A 27,923-nucleotide genomic window follows, 5' to 3' on the forward strand; every position below is an offset into this window, starting at 1 on the left:
AAGATAGCTTTTCGGGTAAAAGTAGCTTTTGGTTACATGGATGAATTATATAGTGGTGAATTCTGAGATGTTATTGCATCGGTCACCTGAGTAGCGTACGTTGTGCCTAATATGTAGTTTTAATCCCACATCTGTCTCCCATCCTTCCCCTTTTGAGACGCTATATTAGTCCATTCTAAAACAGTTATAAAGAAATACCTGAGACTGGGTAATTTATAAAGAAAAAAGATATAATTGGCTTAGAGTTCTGTAGGCTGTACAGGAAGCATGGCGGCATCTGCTTCCAGGGAGGCCTTAGGAAGAATTTACTCATGGCATAAGGCAAAGGAGGAGCAGGAATCTTCACATGGCTGGAACAAAAGGAAAAGAGAGACAGGGGAAGTACTACACCCTTTTGAAACAACCAGATCTTGTGATAACTCACTCACTATCATGAGAACAGCACTGAGGAGATGGTGCTAAACCATTCACGAGAACTCTGCCCCCATGATCCAATCACCTCTCATCAGGCCCCACCTCCAACACTGGGATTACAATTTGAGATTTGGGTGGGGACACAGATCCAAACCATATCAATCTCCAAAGTCCATTTTATTGTTCTGTATGCCTTTGCATATCCATAGCTTAGCTAGCTCCGACTTACAAGTGAGAACATATTGTACTTGGTTTTCCATTCCCGAGTTACCTCACTTAGAATAATGGCCTCCAGTTCCATCCAAGTTGATGCAAAAGACATTATTTTATTACTTTTTATGGTTGAGTAGTATTCCACAGTATACATGTACTACATTTTCTTTATTCACTTATTGGTCAATGGGCAATTAGGTTCATCACTTATCTTTGCAACTGTGAATTAGGCTGCAATAAACATGCATGTGCAAGTATCTTTTTTGTATAATGACTTCTTTTCCTTTGAATAAAGACTCAGTAGTGAGATTGCTGGATTGAATGGTAGATCTACTTTTAGTTCTTTAAGGAATCATCATACTGTTTTCCGTAAAGGTTGTACTAATTTACATTACCAACAGTAGAGTAAAGCATTCCTTTTTCATAATATCTGTGCCAACATCTATTGTTTTTTGCCTTTTTAATAATGAGCCTTTCTTGCAGGAGTAGGGTGATGTCTCATTGTGGTTTTAATTTGCATTTCCCAAATGATTAGTGATGTTGAGCATTTCTATCATATGTTTGGTGACATTTGTATATCTTCTTTTGAATAATATCTCTTTATGTCATTTGCCCACTTTTTGATGGGATGATTATTTTCTGGCTGATTTCTTTGTGTTTCTTATAGATTCTGGATAGTCATCCTTTGTCAGACGCATAATTTGTAAATATTTGCTCCCATTCTGTGGGTTATCTGTTTACTCTGATGATTATTTCTTTTGTACTAAAAAAGCTTTTTATTTTAATCAGGTTCCATTTACTTACTTTTGTTTTTGTTGCACTTGATTTTTGAGTTTTAGTCACAAATTCTTTGCCTAGGCCAGCATCCAAAACAGTTATTTTCAAGGTTATCTTCTAGAATTTTTATGGTTTCAGGTCTTAAACTCTTCATCCATCTTGAGTTGATTTTTGTATAAGGTGAGAGACAGGGATCTAGTTTCATTTTTCTGCATGTGGCTAGTCAGTTTTTCCAGCACCATTTATTAAATAGAGTGTTCTTTCCCCACTGTATGTTTTTGTATCCTTTGTCAAATATCAGTTAGTTGTACGTATTTAAGTATTTGGTTTTATTTCTGGATTCTCTATTCTGTTCCATTGCTCTTTGTATCTACTTTTATACCAGTACTATGCTGTTTTGATAACAACGGCCTTGTAGTATAACTTAAGATCTTGTAATGTGATGCCTCCAGATTTGTTCATTCTGTTTAGGATTGCTTTGGCTATTCAGACTCTTGTTTGGTTCCATATGAATTTTAGAGTTTTTTTTCCTAATTCTGTGAAAAATAATTTTGATATTTTAATGGAAATTGTATTGAATCTATAGATTGCTTTGTGCAGTATGATCATTTTTACAATGTAGGTTCCTGCAAGCCATTAGTATGGGATGTTTTTCTGTTTGTTTGTTGTCATCTGTGATTTCTTTCAGCAGTGATTTGTAGTTCTTGTTAAGGACTTCCACCTCCTTGGTTACATATATTCCTGGGTATTTTATTTTATTTTTCGCAGTTGTTGTAAAAGGGATTGAATTCTTGATTTGATTCTCAACTTGGTCATTGGTGTATAGCAATGCTACCGATTTGTGTACATTGAATTTGAAACTTGAGCGTTTACTGAATTATTGATCAAATCTAGGAGTCTTTTGGATGAATCTTTAGAGTTTTCTAGGTAAATGATCCTATCATCAACAAACAGTAATAGTTTGACTTCCACTTTTCCAATCTGAATGCCCTTTTTTTTTCTTTCTCTTGCCTGATTGCGCTAGCTAGGACTTCCAGTACTATATTAAACCGAAATGATGAAAGTGGGCATCCTTGTCTTGTTCCATTTCTCTGGGGAAATGTTTTCAACTTTTCCCCATTATGTATGATGTTGGCTGTGGGTTTGTCATATATGGCTTTTATTAATTTGAAGTAAACCCCTTCTATGTCTAGTTTGTTGAGAGTTTTTGTCATAAGGAGATGCTGGATATTATCACATGCTTTTTCGCATCCATTGAGATGATCATATGTTTTTTGTTGTTAATTCTGTTTATGTGATGTATCACATTAATTCACTTGCATATGTCAAGCCATTCCTGCATCCCTGGAAAAAAACCCACTTCATCATGATATATTATGTTTCTGATACACTGTTGGATTCAACTAGCTAGTATTTTGCTGAGAATTTTTGCATCTATGCTCATCAGGGATATTGGGCTGTAGTTTTATTTTTATGTTATGTCATTTCCTGGTTTTGGCATCAAGATGATACTGGCTTCATAGAATGATTTATAGAGTCCCTCTTTCTTAATCTTTTGGAATAATTTCATTAGGATTGACACCAATTCTTATTTGCATGTCTGACAGAGCTCAGCTGTGAATCCATCTGTTCCTGGGATTTTTGTTGTTGTTGTTGACAACTTATTTATTTATTTTTATTAGTGATTCAATGTTGCTGCTTTTTGTTGGTCTGTTCAGGGTTTCTATTTCTTCCTGATCTAATCTAGGAGAGCTGTATGTTTCTAGGAATTTATCTATTTCTTCTAGGTTTTCTGGTGTGTTTCAAACTAGTAGTCTCAAATGATCTTTTGTATTTATGTGGTGTTGGTTGTAAAGTCTCTAGTTTCATTTATAATTGAGTTTATTTGTATATTCTCTCTTCTTTCCTTGGTTAGTCTGGCTAATGGTTTATCAATCTTTTTTATCTTCTCAAAGAACCAGTTTTTGTTTCATTGATCTTTTGTATTTTTTTTTGTTTCAATTTCATTTAATTCTGCTCTGATATTTCTTATTTCTTTCCTTCTGCTGGATTTGGGGTTAGTGTGTTCTTACTTCTCTAGTTCCTTGAAGTCTGGCAGTAGGTTGTCAATTTGTGATCTTTCAGACTTTTTGATGTGCACACTTAGTTCTATAAAATTTCCTCTTAGCGCTGCTTTTGCTGTATCCCAGAGGTTTTGATTACTTGTGTCACTATTATCATTCATTTCAAAGAACTTTTGAATTTCCACCTTGATTTCATTGTGAAACCAAAAGTCATCAAGGAGCAGATTGTTTAATTTTCATGTATTTGTATAGTTTTGAAGGTTCCTTTTGGGGTTGATTTCTAGTTCTATTCCACTCTTGTGTGAGAAGACACTTGATATGAGTTCAATTTTTTAAAGTTTATTGAGATTTGTTTTGTGACCTATCATATAGTCTGTCTTAGAGAATGTTCCACATTCTGATGAGAAGAATGTATATTCTGCAGTTCTTGGTAGAATGTTCTATAAATATCTGTTAGGTCCATTTGTTCTGGAATGTAGTTGAAGCCCATTATTTCTTTGCTCACTTTCTCTCTTGATGATCTGTCCAGTGCTGTGGGTGGAGTACTGAAATACCCCACTATTATTATGATGTTAATCTGTCTTACTTCTTGATTTAGCAGTAATTGTTCATGAATTAGGAGCTCCAAAGTTAGGTGCATACATATTTAGGACTGTGATATCTTCTTGTTGGATTTATCCTTTTATCATTATATAACTACCTTCTTTGTCTTTTTTTTACTGTTGTTGCTTTAAAGTTTGTTTTATCTGATATAAGTATAGGTACTCCTGCTCACTTTTGGTTTCCATTTGTATGGATCTTTTTCCACCCTTTTACCTTGAGTTTATAGGAATACTTACAAGTTAGTTGAGTCTTTTGAAGACAGCAGATATCTGGTTTGTGGTTCTTTATCCATTCTGTCAGTCTACACCTTTTAAGTGGAGCATTTAGGTTATTTATATTTAACATTAATATTGACATGTGAGATATTGTTCCATGTATCATGTTAAATGTTACCTAGACACTTTTTTTATTGTGTCATTATTTTATAGGCATTGTGAGTTTTATGCTTTCAAGAGATTCCATTTTCATGTATATCAAGCTTTTGTTTCAAGATTTAGAACTCCTTTTAGCATTCATTGTAGGAATGACCTGGTAATAAATTTTCTCAGCATTTTTTCGTTTGAAAATGACTTCATATCTCTTTTGTTTATGAAATGTGGTTTTGCTGGCTACAAAATTCCTGGCTGACAGTTATTCTGTCTGAGGAAGCTAACAATAGGACTTATCCCTTCTGGCTTGTAAGGTTTCTGCTGAGAAATCTGCTGTTAGTCTCTGATATGTTTTACTTTACAGATTACCTGATGCTTTTGTCTTATGGCTTTTAGATTTATTTCCTTCATATTGACTTTTGATAGCCTGTTGACTGTATGTTTTGGTGATGATCTTTTTCTAATGAGTCTCACAGGAGTTCTTTGAGTTTCTTATATTTGAATATCTAAATCTCTAGCAAGGTCAGGGAAGTTTTCCTCAATTATTCTCTCAAATAAGTTTTCCAAACTTTTTGCTTTTTCTTCTCCCTCAGTAACACCAATTAATTTTAGGTTTAACCATTTTACATAATCTCACATTTCTTGGAAACTTTGCTCCTTTCTTTTGATTCTTTTTCTTTTAATTTTTGTCTGATTGGGTTAACTCAAAAGTCTTGTCTTCTAGCTCAGAAATTCTTTCTTCCACTTGTTCTCATTTATTGTTGAAACCTTCCACTGCATTTTGTAATTTCCTATGTCTTTCATTTCTGGAATTTCTGATTGGTTTTGCTTTAAGATATCTATCTCTTTTGCAAATTTTTCATTCATATCTTGAATTTTTAAAAAATTATGTAGGTTTTCACCTTCCTCTGGTATCCCCTTGAGTAGCTTAGCAATCAACCTTAAAAATTCTTTATCTGGCATTTCAAATATTTCATTTTGGTTTGTATTTATTGCTGAAGGGCTAGTGTAATCTTTTGGGATTGTTAAAGAATGCTGTCCTGTCATATTACTAAAATTATTTTTTCTGTTTTTTTCTTACTTGTGTAGACTATTTCTTCTAATTAGTCTGAATGTATTTTTTATTTAATTGTGGGTTTTTAAAATTTTGTTTCCCTCCCTAAGAATGTGACTTTCATATTTATAGTTTATTGTCACCTAATTTGGCTCTTGGTTCCTTCAGGGGTGAAGACTGTAGGAGTTCCTTGGTTATGGAGTTTTTGTATGATGGATGATGGTTGTAGTAACAATGTGCTCAGTGTATGAACAAGTTCACTGTTTTCTATAGGGTTGCAATGGCAGAAATCTCTTGAAGCTTAACTGATTCCCCTATTTTGTGTACTTATTCATTTATTTACTTGTTCCCCAGTATTTTATTTACTGGGTTGAATATTTCAGGCCAATAAGGGGGATGTCCATGAGTAAAAACTGGCTATGGCTAAAGCAGATGGGTAAATGCAATACCCAATGGTGGGCAGAGATCCCAGCCTTGACAGAGGTGGCTGGGGAAGCTCTCAGTAAAATGCACTGAGGTCTTTTCAGAGGGAAGGACTGGATCCACCTCAGCTTCCTTACCAGGGCAGCAGAAAAGCTATCCACCACCTAGACACACTCCTCACCCAGTGTTCTTGCTATTCAGATTAGATAGGCACATATTTTTATCTGCAGGAATGTTGATGTTCTGAGTAGAGAGGAATTGTGACTCTACCTCTCATGCAAAGCAACCTGCATTTGGAGGTTTCTCCTTCTGTGGGGATGATGTCACCCTGAAGTGTTCCGGAAAGGCTGTCTCTAAGTGTACTCATGCTGAGCTCTTCAAAAAAGCCACAACTGTGTCCACAGGGATGGATAAGGGAGAAAAAATTTTCCTTCTCCAAGACCCTTCACAAGCACCAGGACTGCCTGAGTGTTGGGGTAGAGCACCTGGGCTGTAGACATTCCCCACTGAGCCCAGCACTCCAACTATGCCTCTCCTGAAAGAAACTTCCCAACAGGAGAAATATTTGGGACTCAAGTCCTGCTGTTTGGATTCTTTTGTCCCAGGGATGTTCCCTTGATGTGGTACCTTCCCCATTCCTCTAGGAGTGGGAATCCCTGAGAGCCCTACTGCTGTGAATGACATTGCTTGTCTGCGTCTAGCTACCCAGTGAAGTTGCCACACTCCAGGCTAGTCCTGGGGAATGTCTACGAGGGATCTGGTGATGTACCTGTCCTTAATCTCCCCCAGCAAGTGGTATCAGCACCAGCCCTAATGGTGGTGGCTGGGGAGTGGCAGAGACTTTGAGACTCCTTGGTTATAGGTAGCCTTAGTGTGCTGGCTTTCTCAATTGTGGGTTGTAGTGGTGATGAACTGGTCATGTGGATAGACTCATGTGGTTAGCCAGGGTGGTTAGCCAGGGTGATGCAGACAATGGTGATAGTGGAAGTTGCACATGAGTTTTCTTCTTTCTGGGCACAGTGTTATTCTACTTGAAGATGCTATAATGGAGTACACAGTCCATTTGGTTGGCTGGTTGGCCTCCAGCCAGGAGGTGGCACTTACAAAAGAACATAAGCTACAATAGTAGTTATGGGATTTCTGCTTGCCTTATGTTACCCTGGGGAGGCACTCTGGTTTCTCAGGTGATGAGCAGGGCTATAAAGCTCCCGAAAGATTCTATCCTTTGTGTTAAGCTACCATGGTGGTTAGAGGGGCAAAGCCAGATGGGGGCTGGGTCAGGCAGGTTTGTGTCCTGGCTCTCTGCCTGTGGGGCAATCAGCAACTCCTATGGGAGTCACAAGGCAGTTATATGATCACTGTCATAATGTGTTATAGAGGAACATAGCTGCTTCTGCTGAACAGAAGAGTTCATGCAGGCAGTTTGTAGTAGCAGGTGGCAGTAAGCCTCACCCAGCTCCCAGATAATTGTCAAGGCAGGTCTCACATCAGTTGTTTTCCACCTGCAGCAGATAGCTAAGTTGCAGGCTGTCTACACTCATAACTCACAACTGCCCAGGCCATAAACTTTCCTCACAGAGATAGCAACCACAGGTTTCAGGCCATGCCCCTCCCAATCCACCTACACAGCTAGGGCACCCAGCTCCTGACTGCAGCATACTTCCCACTCATTCCTTGGTTCTGGCCAAGGGAGTTCTTCTCCATTCAAGGCTATATGGTGGAATTCAGTTGGAGACTTTTTTCAACCTGTGATTGCTGCCTGAGTTAGTTGGGAGACATTTGTGAGGTTCCTGTGAGGCATAATAAGGAATGGCTTCTCTTGGTCTGTGTTGGGCACTGGAAATGCATGCAAGGCTCTTCCTGCTGCCACTTCCACTTTTAGATTCCTCACCACTCTAAATCAGTTCTAGTGCTAGGTAGGGCTTCCCCCATGCCCTGTTTCCAGGTTCTCCTTTGAGGGTGTATATCCTGGAGGCAGCCTCTCCCTCTGTCAAACTCTGGGGACTTACAGTTTTTCTCCTGGCTCAAGGTATAGACCAAGCCTGCAACTTCTTTCAAAGTGTCTGTGGATTTCAGTTTTCCTGTTATGTTCCTGCATTGCTTCTTGGAAAAAAAGTTCACAGTTAAACATCTAAACCCTACTTTTTCTTCCCAAGTGGGAGAGGCCTACTAACGCTCCCTCTAATCCAATGTCTTGGACTGGCAAAGAGTTTCTTAATGATGTAGCTAAATGTAGCAGTCTTTTAATTTGTGTTTATTTCTTTTTAAGTTCTTTCAAAATATTTAACTACTGATTGATCAAAAACTATTCTATATTACTTGTTAAGCTTTATTATTTTTTCTTTACTATATTGCTATAACCAATGTGGAATTGCTATATGTGTATGGTGTGTGATAAAGAGCATTTTATAAACATCTATATATATATAGATATCCAACATGACAGCATCATTTAATAAAAAATGCCATTTTTTTACTTCTCTGCAGTGAGTTTCTTTACACAAATCTATATTTATATATAAATGTAAATTTTCTTTACATCCTTGCCAGCATTTGTTTTTGCCTGTCTTTTGAATATAAGCCATTTTAACTAGCGGGAGATGATATACCATTGTCCTTTTAATTTGCATTTCTCTGATTATTAATGATATGGAACACCTTTTCATATACCTGTTTACTATTTGTATGTCATTTTTTGAGAAATGTTTATTTGAATATTTTGCCTATTTTTTTGTTAGATTATTAGATTTCTTCCTGTAGGGTTGTTTGGACTCCTTATATATTCTGATTATGAATCCCGTCTGATAGGCAGTTTTCAAATATTTTCTCCCATTCTGTGGGTTGTCTTTTCACTTTGATGTTTGTATCCTTTGCTCTGCACAAGCTTTTTAACTTGATGTGGTCCTATTTGCCCATTTTTGCTTAGGTTGCCCGTGCTTGTGGGCTAGTGCTCGAGAAATTTTTGCCCAGACAAATGTCCTAGAGATTTTCCCCAATGTCACAGTTTGAGATCTTAGATTTAAGTCTTTAATCCATTTGAATTTGATTTTTGTACACAGTGAGAGATAGGGGTCTAGTCTTACTCTGCAAATGGATATCTGCTTTTCCTATCATCATTTACTGAAGAGACTGTCTTTCACCGAGTGTATGTTCTTGGCAACTTTGTCAAAAATAAGTTCTCTGTAGGTATGTGGCTTTGATTCTAGGTTCTCTTTTCTGTTCCATTGGTCTATGTGTCTCTTTTTATACCAGAACTGTGCTGTTTCGGTTAGTATCACTCTGTAGTAGAATTTGAAGACAGGTAATGTAATTCCTCAAGATTTTTAAAAAAAATTTTATTTGCTTCAGGTAGATTTGTCTATTCTGGGTGTTTTTTGGTTCCATATAGATTTTAGGATCAAATTTTTCTATTTCTGTGAAAAATGTCATTGAATCTGTAGATTGCTTTGAGTAGTATGAACATTTTAACAATATTGATTCTTCCAGTTCATGGACATGAAGTGTTTTTTCCTTATGTTGTGTCCTCTTCAATTTCTTTTATCAGTATTTTATAGTTTTCATAGTGGAGATCTTTCACTTCTTAGGTGAAGTTAATTCCTATGTATTTAATTTTATGTGTGGCTATTGTAAATGGGATTACTTTTTAAATTTCATTTTCACATTGTTCACTGTTGGCATTTAGAACCACTACTGATTTTTGTTTGTTGATTTTGTATCCTGAAAATTTACTGAATTTATCAGTTCTAATAGTTTTTTGGTGGCATCTTTAAGTTTTTCCAAATATATAATATTATCTACAAACAAAGATACTTTGACTTCTTTCTTTCCAATTTGGATGCCCTTTATTTCTTTTCTTTTTGTTTTTGAGATACAGTCTTGCTTCATTGCCAGGCTGGAGTGCAGTGGCGTGATCTCGGCTCACTGCAACCTCTGCCTCCCAGGTTCAAGCAATCTTTCTGCCTCAACCTCCTGAGTAGCTGGGACTACAGGCATGTGCCACCACACCCAGCTATTTTGTATTTTTAGTAGAGACGGAGTTTCACCATGTTGGCCAGGATGGTCTTGATCTCTTGACCTCATGATCTGCCCGCCTTGGCCTCCCAAAGTGCTGGGATTACAGGCCTGAAACACTATGCCCGGCCTTGGATACCCTTTATTTCTTTATGTTGTCTGACTGTTCCCGCTAGGACTTCCAGTACTAGGTTGAGTAACTTATGACGGTGGGCATCCTTGTGGTATTCCAGAAGGAAAGGCTTTTCATTTTTCCCCCATATTCAGTATGATACTAGCTATGGGTCTATCACATATGGCTTTAATTACGCTGAGCTATGTTCCATTTATATTCAGTTTTTCAGTGTTTTTTACTGTAAAGGGATGATGAGCTTTATTAAATGCTTTTCCAGCATTAATTGAAGTGATTGTATGGTTTTTGTCCTTCATTCTGTTGATTCACTGTATCAGATGGATTGATTTGTGTATGTTGAACCATCCTTGCATTCCAGGGGTAAATCTCACTCTGTCATGATGAATGATCTTTTTAATGTGTTGTTGAATTTGGTTTGCTAGTATTTTGTTGAAGATTTTTGCATCAATATTTATCAGAGATATTTGCTTGTGGTTTACTTTTTTCGATGTCTTTGCTATCAGAGTAACGCTGACTTCATATAATTAGTTTGAAAGTATTCCATACTCCTCTATTTTAAAAAATAGTTTAATTCAGATTTGTATTAGTTATTCTTAAAATGTTTGGCATCAGGTCTTGGGTTTTTTTATTTTTATTTTTTTACTGAAATACTTTTTATTATTTATTATAGCTTCAATCTTCTTACTTGTATTTGGTCTGTTCAGGTTTTAAATTTCTTCCTATTTCAACCTTGGTAGGTTGTATATATCTAAGAATTTGTTCATTTCTTCTAGATTTTCCAATTAAGTGGCTTGTAGTTGCTTATAGTAGCCACTAATGATCGTTTGAATTTCTGCAGTGTCAGTTGTAGCATCTCCTTTTTCATTTCCGATTTTATTTATTTGAATCATCTCTCTCTATCTCTGGTTTTTGTTGTTGTTGTTGTTGTTGTTTGTTTTGTAGTTAGCCTGGTTAAAGGTTTGAAAATTTTGCTTAACTTTTCAAAAACCCATCTTTTTGTTTTATTCTTCTTTTGTAATTTTTTTGGTCAATTTCAGTTTTGTTTGTTTCTCCTTGATCTTTATTATTTCTTTTCTTCTACTAATTTTAGATTTTGTTTGCTCTTGCTTTTCTCATTCTTTAAGATGCATTATTAGATTGTTCATTTTAAGTTTTTCCTCTTTTTTCATGCAGGCACTTTTAGCTATAAACTTTCCGATTAGTACTGCTTTTTCTGTATCCCATAGGTTTTGGTATGTTGTGTTTCCATTTTCATTTGTTTTAAGAAAGTTTTTGATTTTCTTTTTAATTTCTTCATTGACTCACTGGTTATTTAGGAGTATATAGTTTAATTTTAATGTACTTGTATAGTTTCCAAAATTCTTCTGTTATTAATTTCTAGTTTTATTCCATTATAATCCGAGAAGATGCTTTATATTATTTCAATGTTTTGAGTGTTTTAAGACATTTTGTTACCTAACACATGGTGTGTCCCTGAAAATAATCCATATGCTGAGGAAAAGAATGCATATTCTATAGCTTTTGGATAAAATCTTCTGTAAATATCTATTAGATCCATTTAATCTACAGTACAGATTAAGTCTGATGTTTCTTTGTTGATTTTTCTCTCTGGAAGATCTGTTCAATGCTGAAAGTGAGATGTTGAAGTTGTCAGTCACCATTGTAGTGAGGAATATGTCTCTCTTTAGCTCTAATAACTTCTGTAATTTTGGCTTTATATATCTGGGTGGTTCAGTGTTGAGTGCGTATGTATTTTAAATTGTTATATTCTGTTAATGAATTGACTCCTTTATCATTATATAGTAACCTTCTTTGTCTCTTCTTATAGTTTTGGTCTTGAAATCTGTTCGCCTGATAGAAATATAGTGACTCCTGCTCTTTTTGATTTCCATTGGCATGAAATATTTTTCTATTTGTATATTTTCAATCTATGTGTATCTTTATAGGTGAAGTATGTTTCTTCTAGGCAACAGATCAATGGGTCTTATTTTTTCATCCATTCAGCTAGTCTATGTCTTTGCATTTAAGAATTTAGATTATTTACATTCAATGTTGTTATTGATAAGAAAGGACTTACTTCTTCCAAATATTTGTTATTTGTTTTCTGGTCTTCTCTTCTTTCTTTCTTTCCTTCCTGTCTTCCTCTAGTAAATAGGATTTTGTCTGGTGATATGATTTAGTTTCTTGCTTTTTATTTTTTGTGAATTTATTGTATATTTTTGAGTTTGAGATTACCATGAGGCTTGTAAATACTATCTTATAACCCATTATTTTAACCTGATAACAACTACAAGCAAAAAGAACACTAATAAAAACTCTAGGCCTTAACTGTATCCCTTGACTTTTAAACTTTTTGTTTCTATTTATATTTTGTTGTACTATGTCTTAAAAAGTTTTTGTAATTATTATTTTTGATTGATTCATCATTTAGTCTTCCTACTTAGGATAAGAGTAGTTTACACACTACAGTTACAGTGCTATTATATTCTGTGTGTCTGTCTACTTACTACTACCTGTGAATTTTGTACCTTCCGGTGGTTACATGTTGGTCCTTAGCACCCTTTTCATTCTGATTGAGGGATTATCTTCAGCATTTCTTGTAGGACAGGTCTGGAATTGACGAAGTCCCTAGCTTTTGTTTGTCTGGGAAAGTCTCTATTTCTTCTTCATGTTTGAAGGGTATGTATTTTTACTGGATATACTATCTAGGGTAAGAAGTTGTTTTTTTTTTTCCTTCAATACATTAAATATGTTATGCCACTTTCTCCTAGCCTGTAAGGTTACCGCTGAGAAGTCTGCTGCCAGATGTATTGAAGTTCCATTTTATGTTACTTACTTTTTTATTCTCTTGCTGCTTTTAGGATACTTTCTTAATTCTTGACTTTTGGGAGTTGGCTTATTGAATGCCTTGAGGTAGTCTTCTTTGCGTTAAATCTGCTTGGTGTTCTGGAACCCTCTTGAGCTTGGCTATTGATACCTTTCTTTAGGTTTGGAACATTCTTTGTTATTATTCCTTTGCATAAACTTCTTATCCCTATCTCTTTCTCTACCTCCCCACTAAGGGCAATAACTTTCAGATTTGCCCTTTTGAGGCTGTTTTCGAGATCCTGTAGGCATGCTTCATTGTTTTTTATTCTTTTTCTTTTTCTCCTCTTACTATATATTTCCAAATAGCCTGTCTTCAAGCTCACTAGTTCCAGAATGTCTGCTTAATTCTTTTTAATTATTTTAATCTCTTTGTTAGATTTATCTGATAGGCTTCTGAATTCCTTCTCTGTGTTGTTTTGAATTTCTTTGAGTTTCCTCACCACAGATGTTTTGAATTCTCTGTATGAAAGGCCACATGTCTTTGTTTACCTAGGATTGGTCCCTGGTGCCTTATTTAGTTCATTTGTTGAGACCATGTTTTCCTGGAAGGTATTGATGCTAGTAGATGTTCTTTGGTGTCTGGGCATTGAAGAGTTAGGTATTTATTGTAGTCTTTGCTGTCTGGGCTTATTTGTAGCTGCCCTTCTTGGGAAGGTTTTCCAGATATTTGAAAGGGCTTGAGTGTTGTGATCTAAGCTGAATCTGGTTTAGGGAGCACCCCAAGTCCAGTAATGCTGTGGTTCTTGCAGACTTGTAGAAATCCTGCCTTGATGTTCTTGAACAAGATCCAGGAGAATTCTCTCGATTATCAGGCAGAGACTCTTGTTCTATTTCCCTACATTCTCTCAAACATACACAGTCTCTCTCTGTGTTCTGAACCATCTGAAGCGGGGGGGTGGAGTGACACAAGCACTCTTGTGGCCACCACCACTGTGACTACACTAGGTCAGACTTAAAGCTAGCACAGCACTGGGTCTACCCAAGGCCTGATGTAACTACTCCCTGGCTACTACCTATGTTCACTGAATGCCCTGGGGCTCTGCAGTCAGATGGTGTCAAAGCCAGAGAGGGCTGTTCTCTTCCCTTCATTGCAGCAAGGTCCCCCAGGCCCTGGATCAGTCTAGAAGTGCCATCCAGGAGTCAGGGACTGGAGTCAAAAACCTTAGAAGTTCACCTGGTGTTCTATCGTATTGTGGCTGAGCCAGCACTCAAACCACAAGATGCAGTCCTTCCCATTCTTCCCTCCCCTTTCCAAATGCAGAGGATCCTCACTCTTAGGCCCCGAGGAGCACTGCCAGACTATTGCTGATGTTCCCTTAAGGCCCAAGGTTTATTAAGTCAGCCTGTGGTGAATGCTGCCTCACCTGGGACTCCTGCTTCAGGACAATGGGCTCCCCTCTGGCTCAGGAAAGTCCAGAAATGCCTTCCAAGAGTCAAGTCTTGGAAATGGGGACTCCAAGAACTCACTTGTTACTCTACGTCTCTGTGGCCATGCTGGTATTAAAGATGTAATAAAAAGTCCCCTTTACTTTTTCCTCTGCTTTTCTCAAGCAGGAGTTTTGTCCCATAACCACCACAGCTGGTAAAGTGCTGAGTCTCACCTGAAGCTAGCAAGTCTCAGAGGCTCATCTGAGGCCCTTAACATACTACCTGGGTATCACTGTTGGCTGTTTAGGGCCCAAGGGTTCTACAGTTAGCAGGTGATAAATCTTGCCAGGACTGGGCTCTTTGCTTCAAGGCAATGGGTTCCCTTCTGCCCCAGGTTGTGTCTAAAAATGTCATCTGGGAACTAGGACCTGGAATGGGGGCCTCATTAGCCCTATTCTGCTGTGACTGAGCTGGTATCCTCCATGCAAGATAAAGTACTCTCTACTTTTCCCTCTTCTCTCATCAAGCAGAGGGCAGGGGTCTCTTTTGGAGCCATGAGCTGTGCAGGCAGGGGCTAGGGAAGGGGCAATGCCAGCACCCCTTGGTTGCCCCAGCTGGTGTCTCAGTATGTCACTTGTGTCCCCAGTCCACTGTCTCTGGGCCTATTTTGGCACTAGGACTCATCTAAGAGTTGCAGTCCTTATGGCTTAGGGTGCCTTTCATGTTTATTTGGGAAGACACAGAGTTCTGTACTCTTGGTAGTGAGTTTTGTGGGCCCTCAAGTTTGTACCACTGGCATCAGTGATTCCCTTCTGGTTAGGGCTGGTTTAAATGCTCCCTCCATAGGTGGACATCAGCTGAGTTTAGTCTGATTTTCCTTTCTGCTCTAGCAGGACAGCACTGAGTTCAAGGCCTCACAACTGCTGTGTTCTTCATCCCCCAGGTCCCAGACTCACTGTCTGTACCCCACTGTGGCTGGGAGGTGGGTAAGGGGTGGCAATGGTGATTCAGGACTGTTTTTTCTATTTATCCAGTGCCTCTTTCAGTGATCTGAAGTTAAGGCAAGGTACTATGAGTGCCCACCTGAGTTTTAGTTCTGATGAAGGTGTTTCTTCTGCATAAATAGTTGTTAACTCGGTGCCCCTACAGTGGGAACCATCCGTGAAGCTGTCTATTCTGCCATCTTGGTCTGCCTCCGCTCTGCTCATATTTTCATTAGAATATTTGCATTTATGTTTATAAGAAAGAATGAACTTCCACTTTTATTTTATGTACTATTAAAATGTTTGTATCAAGATTGTGAAGTGTAATGAACATAATATATATTGGGCAGTTACCATTTAACCCACTATTGTTAGAGGTGGAAATATTTTGTCCTTGAATGTTTGGTATCATTTCTTAGAGAAGCCAGTGGAAACTAGAGAGCATTAGAGAACATGTGTATGCGTGCATGTGTATGTGTGCTCATCTTCAAAGGTTTTTGGTTGCTAATTCAAATAAATAAACATAAGCAAATTAATTTGCTAACTTATCACCTGACTTGATAAGTTACATTTTTGAAAATATTTTCATATTTCATACATATTTCAATTCATTGAGGTAAAGGCAAAAATGTGTCCATATTATTATCTTATATTATCATTTTTTACTTTATAATGGTTAAAGGGTTGGAAGCGATATACCCTTACTCATTTCAGCTATTGGCTATTTATACCTCATTCAATGCTCTTTGGATTTAATTTGTTATTGCCACCTGCCCCTGCCCCCTGCCACAATCTCTTGAGATTTCGCAGCCTCTGTTCTTTTCTAATATATACATCCAAGATTATAAATTTCCCTCTAAACAATGTTTGTCCACATACCACACTGTTTGATGTGTGACCCTTTTCTTATTCCTTTCGGTTTTCTTTGACCTAAGGCTTATTTGGAGGGATACATTTTAATTTTGAAACACCTGTATTTCTTTTATTTATAATGTAATTAAATTGTGGCCGCCGGGCGCAGTGGCTCAAGCCTGTAATCCCAGCACTTTGGGAGGCCAAGACGGGCGGATCACGAGGTCAGGAGATCGAGACCATCCTGGCTAACACGGTGAAATCCCGTCTCTACTAAAAACACAAAAAATTAGCCGGGCGATGTGGCGGGCGCCTGTAGTCCCAGCTACTTAGGAGGCTGAGGCAGGAGAATGACGTAAACCCGGGAGGCGGAGTTTGCAGTGAGCTGAGATCCGGCCACCGCACTCCAGCCTGGGCGACAGAGCGAGACTCGGTCTCAAAAAAAAAAAATAAATAAATAAATAAATTGTGGCCAAAGAAAGTCCTGCTTATAGTTTCAATCTTTTCAATATTTTAAGACTTGTTTATGAACTAAATATATTTCAAAAATTTCACATGATTGAACAGAAAGTGTATTTTGCATTTGTAAGCTCAGCACTTTATATATGTTAATTAGATTGAATTTGGCTATATTGCTTAAAAATTACATATGTCAGCAATATTTCTGATTACTTTTGTAATGAGTTACTTGGGCTGGGCGTGGTGGCTTGCACCTGTAATCCCAGCACTTCGGAAGCCAAGGCGGGTGGATCACGAGGTCAAGAGATCGAGACCACCCTGGCTAACATGGTGAAACACCGTTTCTACTAAAAAGACAAGAATTAGCCAGGCATGGTGGTGCACGCCTGTAGTGCCAGCTACTCAGGAGGCTGAGGCAGAAGAATTGCTTGAATCCAGGAGGTGGAGGTTGCTGTGAGCCAAGATCGTGTGACTGCACTCCAACCTGGCCAACAGAGTAAGACTGTGCCTCAGAAAAAAAAAAAAAAAAAAATCTCTTAGTTTGATTTGTGGATTTGTCTTTATCTGCTGATATATGGTCAATTCTGAGCTTTCTATATTTTGATGCCATGTGTTTGGGTACATACTTATTTAGAATTGCAAAATGTTTCTGGTGAATCCATTCTGATGAATACATTTTTTGCACTTTTAATCTCTGTTATATCTTCTGTTAAATATGTCTTTTTTTCTCAAATGATTATAGGTACTTGTGGTTGAAGCTTAAATGATATATACCTCTTATCATCCTTTGACTTTTAAGCTTCCTTCATCCTGATGATTTAGACCTGTTTTACCACAATACAGTGCTTTATTTTGTTTTGCTTTATAATTCAGTCTGACAATATTGTCTTTTCATTAGAATTTTGAGTTCGCATTTTGATGCTTTATTTTAAATCTATTATCTTTTTTTTTTTTTTTTTTTTTTTGAGGCGGAGTCTTCACTCTGTCGCCCAGGCTGGAGTGCAGTGGCACCATCTCGGCTCACTGCAAGCTCCGCCTCCCGGGTTCGCGCCATTCTCCTGCCTCAGCCTCCGGAGTAGCTGGGACTACAGGCGCCCGCCACCGCGCCCGGCTAATTTTTGTATTTTAGTAGAGACGGGGTTTCACCGTGTTAGCCAGGATGGTCTCGATCTACTGACCTCGTGATCCGCCCGCCTCGGCCTCCCAAAGTGCAAAATCTATTATCTTAATCTATGATTTCTCTCTCTTTTTCTCTCAGATGACTTTAAACTGAGATATAGTACAGGTGAGTGGTGGTTTTATTTTCAGTTCTTCTGGATCATACTGCTTAAACTTTTGGCATTTTCCTTCAAAACATACAAACCCATCTCCTCCCGCTGGCGGCCCCTGGAATTCAACCTGTATATCTGTAGCAAGTCATGCTGACAGAGACACTACACAACCTCTGAGGTGTCCCCGTGGAGACACAGTGTTTTCAGTTGCTGGGTTTATTAATCTGAGTTTTTGCTTTCCCTTGCATCTGGATTAAATAATTGCTCACTAATGAGTGAGCTGCCTGATGCCTTTGATGCTTCTGCAAACATTTCATTTTTATTTTCTCAAGTTTACTATTTATCCTCAGAGGAGGGGTTTGTCTGATTTACGCAGTATAACATTACTGGATGTACAAGTGTTCACAGAATCTTTAAAATATATAAATATGCTCCATTTGAATAATTTATCTTCTGATAGACTGAAGGAAACTGATATAGCCAAGGTAATCTTTAAATATACAGTAGGAATTAAATAAATATGTCATTGAAATGTATACTTAAAACATTCTATGCAGTAAATATTTTTTTTCTCTTGCAATGTTCTATTGAAGGGAAGAATTTCTCAAATTTGAGCTGTACTTATTGTTTGTAACATTTCTGATTAAAATAGATCAATATAATTTTTCAATTTTTGAAGACTGACAGACAGAGCTCCCTGTAAAAAAAGGAGCATTATTTTTTAGTACATATTTTTTCTCAAACAATGGTACCATCCTCTTAAGTTTCAATTATCTCATCATGTCTCTAATGAAACTATGTCATTTTGGTGTACTTTAAACATAGATAACATTATTCTTTAACAACTAGCCTTAAAAACTAATTTGCTCCTTGATCTCAGATACATTCATTGGTCCTTAATGTCATTCCATCAATTATTTTGAATAGCTACTGGGTTATCATTACTCACCACCTGAATGCTTCCTATCAGCTTTGCTGTACTTATGCACATAGGAGTTTTGCAAGGTAAGTCAAATTTAGAGTCATGAAATTGTAATTAAACTATATCAGTATAGCATGGGCCTGGTGGCTCCTGCCTGTAATCCCAGCACTTTGGGAGGCTGAGGCGGGTAGATCACGAGGTCAGGAGTTCAAGAACAACCTGGCCAAGATGGTGAAATCCCATCTCTACCAAAAATACAAAAATTAGCTGGGTGTGGTGGCACATACCTGTAAACCCAGCTACTCAGGAGGCTAAGACAGGAGAATCACTTGAACCTGGAAGGCGGAGGTAGCAGTGAGCCGAGATTGCACCACTGCACTCCAGCATGGGCAACAGAGCAAGACTCCATCTCAAAAAAAAAAAAAAAAAAATTTATATTGGTACAGACGAGAAAGTAAATAAATGTCTAAATTACATGTCTTAAATATTACTGGACATGTGCTGTGGAACCAAGTTCTATAGCTTCAGAATGAATCCTAAGTAGCCTTCTTTTAAATCTTTTAGGCCACCTTTGTAAAGTAACTCATCATGTAATTATAAAAATTTAGTTCTGTGAACACATTATAATTCACCATGGGAATACCTCTCCATTGATTGTCATTTTAAGTACTTAAAAATGCTGGACTGTGTATAAATATATCAATTCACGTATTTGGAATGGGTAAGAAAACATTTAAAGTGTATACATTTAATGTATTTTCAGAAACACATGCATCTCCATATAAAATACGTAACGTTTTTAATAATATTCTGTGGACCATTTTCCTTTCAGTATGTTGTGTATCAGTAATTCATAATGGGAGAAAAAAAGTATCCATCTTTGTGAATCATTGCTACCTTGCACCACTTTATACTGATATATGTGGCTCCTAGCCGCCAAATTTGTTAGTGCTGGTAAAGAAAAAGTAAAGACTTAGGACCGCTGGTAACAATTGCACTGTTAAATTTTGGGGGAGGGGATTTAAGACGAAAAATTTAAATTGACCAAGATGGATGTCTCTTTGGAATCCTTTAATACAACCTGACTTGAACATAGACAATCACAATTACAGATGGGTAAATATTTTCTTGGATCATTTAAACAATACATGAAAAACTAGATAATGTTGCACAGTGGCTGAACCGGCTGCATAGCAGCAGCTTAAGGATCCTCAGTGCAGAAGTGTGAGTGCTTGGGCTGAAGAGCTTGTGTGATGTGGCCCCTCACCTACTGACCAGAAGAACCTCTTGGTAATTGCTACCCTGGCTCAGTGGCCCTCTGTTAAGTTTACCTCAATGGAAATCTTTTTCAGAAGTCTTGGTTCACACTTATATTTCATCACAGAATACAAACTGACCTAAGTTTTACCAGGTGAAACAGGCCACCTTGCTTTGGGCAACTCCAGTCTAATTAAATTGCTTTTAATATATACAGCCATCAAGGACTTGAGATTTTTTTGGTGTAGTAAATACTACCTTTGTTCAATGGGAAAATACCTATTTACTTCTTTGACTAAAAAGAAAAGACCTTTGAATTGTCCCTTGAGGCAAAGCATTTCACCCAGGTACTGCCCCATATATTTTTGCCTGAGAAGTTTGTATCAGGATATTAGGTGTTGATTTGTACTTGGGAAGCTTTGGTGTATGTGTGTGTGTGTGTGTGTGTGTGTGTGTGTGTGTGTGTGTGTGTGTTTATCATATACATGTGTATATATACATGATATATACATATACATATATACATATATAATGTATATACATGATATATATGATATGCACATATATAATATATGATATACACATATATAAGATATGTCATATATATAACATAATATGTTATATCTATGCATATACATGATATGTCTTGTGTGTGTGTATGTGTGTGTGTGTATATATATCTTTTTTTGAGACAGAGTCTCACTCTGTCACCCAGGTTGGTGTGCAGTGGTATGATCTTGTCTCACTGCAACCTCCGCCTCCCCCATTCAAGCAATTCTCCTTTCTCAGCCTCCTGAGTAGCTGGGATTACAGGTGCCCACCACCACCACACCCAGCTAATTTTTTGTATTTTTAGTAGAGAACAGGGTTTCACCAGAACTCCTGACCTCGTGATCCACCCGTCTAAGCCTCCCAAAGTGCTGGGATTAGAGGCATGAGCCACCATGCCTGGTTTAGCTTTGGTATATTTTTAAGATATTTATGAATATCTCTACTCTGCATATTGAGATTTTTCTTCATTCCTAAGAAGTCTGAGAAAAAAAAGATTTTTGTTTTTTGATGCCACCTATGGTCCCGCATAATATTATTTATTGTTCCCTTTCATCTTAGGGTATCCTGTGAATGGTTGCTAAATAATATAATAAAATATATTTAGTTTTAACTAAAATGATTTGACAAAATTATAAAAAACACCAAGTATTTTTCCTTACAAAAATGGCTCGGTGATTTCATTCAGAAAGAACGCCCCTGGACCATTCCTATCATTCACCCTCACTTTTTAATAAGCAATAAATTATCTGTGAAATATAGCTGTGCTCAAAAACTTGATGTACCTTATGAAGAAAAAAAAATGACCCGATGTTCCTAGCCGAAGGCTGGGGCTGTAACAATAGGCCTCTGGGACAGTGGGACCAACCCAAGAATTAAATAAAAGCTCAGCTCTTGGGAGAGAATAATTTAAAAAACAAGGAGGAGTGCCAGACCTGGATGCTGAGCACAAGAGGAGGCTGGAGGAGATCCCCTTGCCTTTGAATGAGGGCTGAACATGACCATGGCCACAGTTCGGTACCACCTGTCATGAGAAGCGGCTACCCTGCAAGGCAGTAATAAAAGAGAACTGAGATAGACAGCCTCAAATTGGAAACCAGGCCAATCCAGGCTGATGAGAGCTCTCTGATTCCATCACAACATCTGGAGCCTCATCCAGGATCTTGAGAATTTGGGTAGAGGTAACAGCAAAACCTGCAGAAATAAAGGGATGAACAAAAGAAAAAAATGAAACTCACATTTCAAACTAAACTTTTTAAACAAAATTTTATATATGTAAAAATCATACATGCGTTATATATGCATGTTAAAATTTTATCTATCATTGTATGTCTATACATATATTTATATTTATATACAAAAACCAAACCAGGAGAAATAACAACAGAAATAATGACACAAAACACAAAAAGGTACCCTAAACGAATGAGTTTATAATCCTTAAGGAAATAAAGGAAGGAAAACATCCATAAAAAATCAGTGAAAAATGAATAGGCGAGGTGATGGACAAGGCGGCAGCAGCAATGGCGTAGTTTTGAAATTCTTCGTGATCCGCACCCTGCCCCCACGTACACACATTATATTAGGCAAACCATCTTCACTATCTATAGGACATCAGAACCAATGGCCTACAGACCATATCTACAATAATATGTGGTGACCAGGTAGCCCTATGCTTCTCAAAACACGCGAGGGTTGACACAAACCTCAGACTACACCAGAATCATTTCAACAACCGTGAATAAAGATGGGGAGGGAAAATAAAGCAATTTCAAATGTCCTTGTAAACCAGAGATCATAACATTCATCGACACACAAATTTCTATTAGTGAAAGAGAGGGATAGCAGAGGACAACTGAACTGGCCGTGAATGGTGCAGGCTGCATTTGCAGGTGTGTGAAGGATGCTGTAGAAACAATCAGTGCTGGGGCAGTCTCAGTCCCAGGACCTCTCTAAATTCATCAGCCAAAGAGCCCTCCAAGGAAAAGCCCCACACAGAGGGGAAGTTTCTGTGAGTAGAATCCACGGTAAGAAGGACAGGAACACTGAAAAGCAAAAGAAGATTCAGACAGAGGGTGGAGAGGGAGCTGAGTTTGAATATGTTAGAGTCTGATGACATATTTTTGAAAACTAGTGTAACAATAGGTGAGAGTTCCAGAACTTGAGAGTTCTAGAGTGATGAATCTAGAAGGTTATCAAGTTCCAGTCACCTTCTAAGAACAGAGAAAAACCCACGTCACTGAAACATGGGCAGTAGAAAATATTACAGTCAGATTCCATAAAGGTTTTGTAAAAACATTATGAAGAGTAAACAGAATAACAACAGTCTTACAAAATGATACCATACTGGAAAGACATGGCCTCAGAGGAGATATAATCTGTAACCTAATAGTTCAAAACGAGGTAAAATAAATTAAGAAAACAATGAGTTTTCTGAAAGCAGCAATGGAGTCACAAATACAAATAAGAGGAATACAGAAAGGGGAAATTTGAGAAAAAGAGCTGACAGAACTAAGGACATGTTGCTAATGAAATAAAGAAACAAAAATTGTTTAAAGAATAAACTAGAAGGAACACAAGAGTGAGTTAACACCAGGGATAGTGCCAAAAGAGAAATAAAATAGAGATAAAAACACAAGCGATCAAGATTTGATAGAAAGTGGTATCTGTACAAGACACCTCTGCTGACCTAACATACATGTGGAAGGACACACTGAAGAAATGGAGCAAAAGGCAAAAACTATAACTGAAGAAAACTGCCCTGAAATAAATCAGACTTAAAAGTACATATTTGAAGAACTCATTGTATACTTGGGAAAATCAGGTCTGTGTGGCTAATAAGAAGGATTTTAGTAACACTTTCAACTCTTAAAAAAAAAAAGAATTAAAATCTTTTAGCAACTCCTGATCTTGTCCTTAAATCTAAAATCATTCTCATGCTTTCTTTGCTCCTTGCATCTTATTTCTTCCCAATGTGAAGATATCCATTTCAAAGTTCTTGAATAATATTTGTGTTTATGATTTTTCCAAATTAATTTTCTGTGTAAAGTAAATTCAGTCTCTCTCTAAAGTACCTTTATTTCACCTTTTGTCATGAATCTGGTTCATATAGATATCAAATTTTAGTTTTATCATTATTCTCCTCCACCAATTTCAACACATAAAAAACACTGTCTACCTGGCATCTCTCATTACTAATGAGAGTCTGATGTAATATATTATCTTATGATTTTGGCAATATTTATTTTCTCTCTGATGGTATTGAAAATACTGTGGCATTTGATGCTAAGAAAATTCACTACACTGTATCTAGGTGTTAATAAGCTTGTTTCTGATTCTACTCAAGATTTTGTATGATAAAATTGTCTTCAATTTTGGGCATCTATTTTCCCATTATAAATTATCAATTTAAATATACTACCTACTTCTCCATCCATCTTCTTTTCTAATAAATACCCATTGTCTCTCTTTCCACCCATAACAACAACTGTGTGTGTGCCCAAGCATTCTCGTATCTATGCATGTGTCCTACTATGTATGTCTGTGTGTGCCTGTCTGTGCCTGTTTGTACCTGTGTGTATGTGTCTGTGTGTATGCCTGTGTGTGTGTCTGTGCGTATGCCTGTGTGTGTGTCTGTGTGTATGCCTGTGTGTGCCTGTGTGTGTGTCAGTGTGTGTGCCTGTGCATGCCGGTGCGTCTGTGTGTGTGTTTGTGTGTATGCCTGTGTGTGTCTGTGTGTGTGCCTGTGTATCTGTGTGTATGCCTGTGTGTCGGTGTGTGCTTGTGTGTACGTCTGTGTGTGCCTGTATGTCTGTGTGTGTGCCTGTGTTTATATCTGTGTGTATGCCTGTGTGTGTCTGTGTGTGTGTTTATATGCCTGTGTGTGCCTGTGGGTGTGTCTGAGTATGTGTCTGTGTGTGCGACTGTGTGTGTCTGCCTGTGTGTGCCTCTGTGTGTCACTGTGTATGTGTTTGTGCGAGTGTTCCTGCATAGGAAGCTACAGCTTATTTTTCCAGATAATTTTTCTGGATTTAAGTTCCACCTTCATTTTTAGGATATAAGGACAATCCTTTCCTAGTTTTGAGCTTGGATATGAATTTTTTAGTATTATATATTTGTAGATGTTCCACTTATCTGTCGCAGAAGCATAGCTGAGAAAAGTGAACTGGTTTCCCTCAATATCATATTAGTCCTAGAACATACCTAATAGTATGTCCCTTAGTTAATACTTTCTAGTTCTTTTTTTGCATTGAAATATTTTACTTCTGTGATTTTTATTTTTATGAAATTATTGATTCTCCAAGTGGTCATATTATCCCTAGAATAAAATTTGAAAAATCACTTGACTCTTTCGTGTCCCAGGGACTGAAAGGAGCCAATGCATTTAGTGGGTATGGATGTGGCTTCTAAGTGCCCCCATGACACTGGAGAAAGTCTTGCTTATGAATTGTCATGCATCCCACATGACAATTAAATGTCTCCTGGAATATACATATAGGCCAAAAACTGTCTACAATTACCTAATCCCAGACTATCTGTCCATTTTAGTTATCAGTAAATTTTGTTTTGAATCATTTATCATACACCGAAGTGTCCAGATATACAACTCCTTGCTGTACTGGGGAAATATATTTTTGCTTGGAATATTTTCAATAATTTGTTATTTTGGGAAAATATGTCAATAACCATTAGTATTTGTGCCACTGACTCAACACACCTGTATTGGTGTTCAATATTTTGAGATTATTCTGTTTATATGTGTAGATATATTTTGAAAACATTTCTTTGTAAAGGTTAAACATTGACATTCAGTTGAATAATTAAAATTATTTTTATATCGTTTTGCACAGTTTGTACTCTTCTAAATCATTTTTTCAGTGAATCCAAACAGTTGGCAAGATGAAGTAAATATTTTGCTAACGTGTTGATAAATATGGGAAAGGTATCTCTTAGTTGTGACATGAAGAGAAAAACCATGGACTATTTGAAATGTTTAAAAACCTTCTAACCAGAAGGAAAAAAGCATCAATTTTATGTAAAAATCACATAAAAAGTAATAACTCTCGTAAGTGATGGAATATTGGAGGAAACTAATGTTATGAAGTGTGATAGAAGTTATTAATATGATGATAAAAATTCAAATAATATCTTCTGTCCAATTGAGCAATGATACTGTTTTAATTGTTTTTTAATTGTTAGTTTTTATGGATATATAGTAGGTGCATATATTTATGGGTACATAAGATGTTTGGATACAGGCATTCTACATGCAATAATCACACCATGGGGAATGGGGCATCCATCCCCTTAAGCATTTATCCTTTGTGTTACAGACAATCCAAAAAATCAATGAGATGTTAATAAGTTTCAAAAGAAAAGGCCACACAACAGACTACAGTCTAACAAATTTTTATTACAAGTCAACAAAATCATTTTGTGTGACAAATGAAGTTTAACTACATATATATAGAAGTTGCTTAAGGAGTAAAACAGTCACGGAAGAAATGCCATCTTATTGTAATTACCAGTGATGGATACAGAGATTACCAGTACGCACATTCCTTAACAATTATTTTGTAGAAAAAACATTTTTCAATTAATGACATCACTCCTGTAACAGAGAAACAATAGTTAGGATTGGTCCACGGTATGGATTCAGAGCACTTTTAGAGATCTCATCAAGTATTTAAGCTATTTATTTTATCATTACTAACAACAGTTATCTATTAAAAATTTTAATAAAAATCTTATAAAATTATGGATAATAATATCTGTGTTACCAATTGACTTAACATCAACCCTTTAAATAAACTGCAGCAATGCTGACAAAGAATTATAACGTGATCGACATAGAAGTGATATATGTAGGCCGGGCGCGGTGGCTCACGCCTGTAATCCCAGCACTTTGGGAGGCCGAGGTGGGCGGATCACAAGGTCAGGAGATCGAGACCACGGTGAAACCCCGTCTCTACTAAAAATACAAAAAATTAGCCAGGCGCGGTGGCGGGTGCCTGTAGTCCCAGCTACTCAGGAGGCTGAGGCAGGAGAATGGCGTAAACCCAGGAGGCGGAGCTTGCAGTGAGCCGAGATCATGCCACTGCACTCCAGCCTGGGCGACAGAGCGAGACTCCGTCTCAAAAAACAAAACAACAACAACAACAACAACAACAAAAAAAAGTGATATATGTCTCTAAAGAAAATTTTTAAAGCTATAAAGTTAATTATTTTCTATAATATTAATAATATTTTATACGATTACTTAAAACTCAAGGATAAGACTTCTGCTTCTATTTAGAGTCTAAAATATATTAATAATCTTCACTTCCACTAAAAAGGCAAAATAAAGTTCATGGATAAAGTAAAATCATATTTTTCTATAAGGCTTTTGAAAAGCAATGGGTACAAAAAGTCTTGTTGATTAAATTCAGATTAATACATATCCTTCAAGAGTGTCCCCATGACACTCATTTCAAGAGTGATTAGTGGGCCATGGCAACTTTCATACCTTGAGAAAGCAGAAGTGTGGGCCCCTCACAGACTGGGAGACTGAAAACTTTGCAACAGTGAGGAGAAACAAGTCAAGCATTGGGTGATATTATGAGCTAGTGGAATGGGTTGGTATCTGAAATTTCCAAATGGAAAAATACATTGCTAAACCCTACAATTCTCCATTGCTTTTCCATCAGACTGTAACCAAGAAAGCGGAAGTAGAGAAAAAGTGTAAATAAAAGAAAATTTATGCAATGCCTTGCATTCTCAATGTGTTTGGATTCTGAGGTTCTTGCACAATTGAATTCAAAGTTTCAATTAAACTTTCTGAAACTGGAATAACTCCTTCTCTACTCAAACCATACAAAGTCAAAAGCTTAGTCCTTTGTTAATGGTGGCATAGAATTTAAAGATACTGTTAACCTGAAGTGAACTCAGTCTAAATAAGTATATGTCCCATTCTCAGTTCAAATTAGTCTTGGAGGAATTGAAATGATCAGCCCTTCATTGTAACTGCCAATTACAGGAGAGGACTTTCACTGTCCAGGAAAACAATGAATAAACATTATAAAATATATTTCATTCTTCAGTATCCTTTTAAAAAACAGTGCCTGGAATAAAATACAAAATTAAAACACATAGAAACAAAAAAATTCACTCCATAGTCAAGAGAAAAAAAAGAGAGATAATAGGAGCAGACTCATGAGTATCCAGCTGTTTGAATTAATACTAAATAGCTTTAAAATAATTATTTGAAATGTTTTTTAAATAGATAATAGGTGAAGAGCTATGGAGAAACTTTTTAAAGAATCAAATGCAAATTGAAGAAGATAACAAGTTAAATAA

The sequence above is a fragment of the Macaca fascicularis genome, chromosome 3 (genome assembly GCF_037993035.2).
Source record: "Macaca fascicularis isolate 582-1 chromosome 3, T2T-MFA8v1.1".
Taxonomy (NCBI): Eukaryota; Metazoa; Chordata; class Mammalia; order Primates; family Cercopithecidae; genus Macaca; species Macaca fascicularis.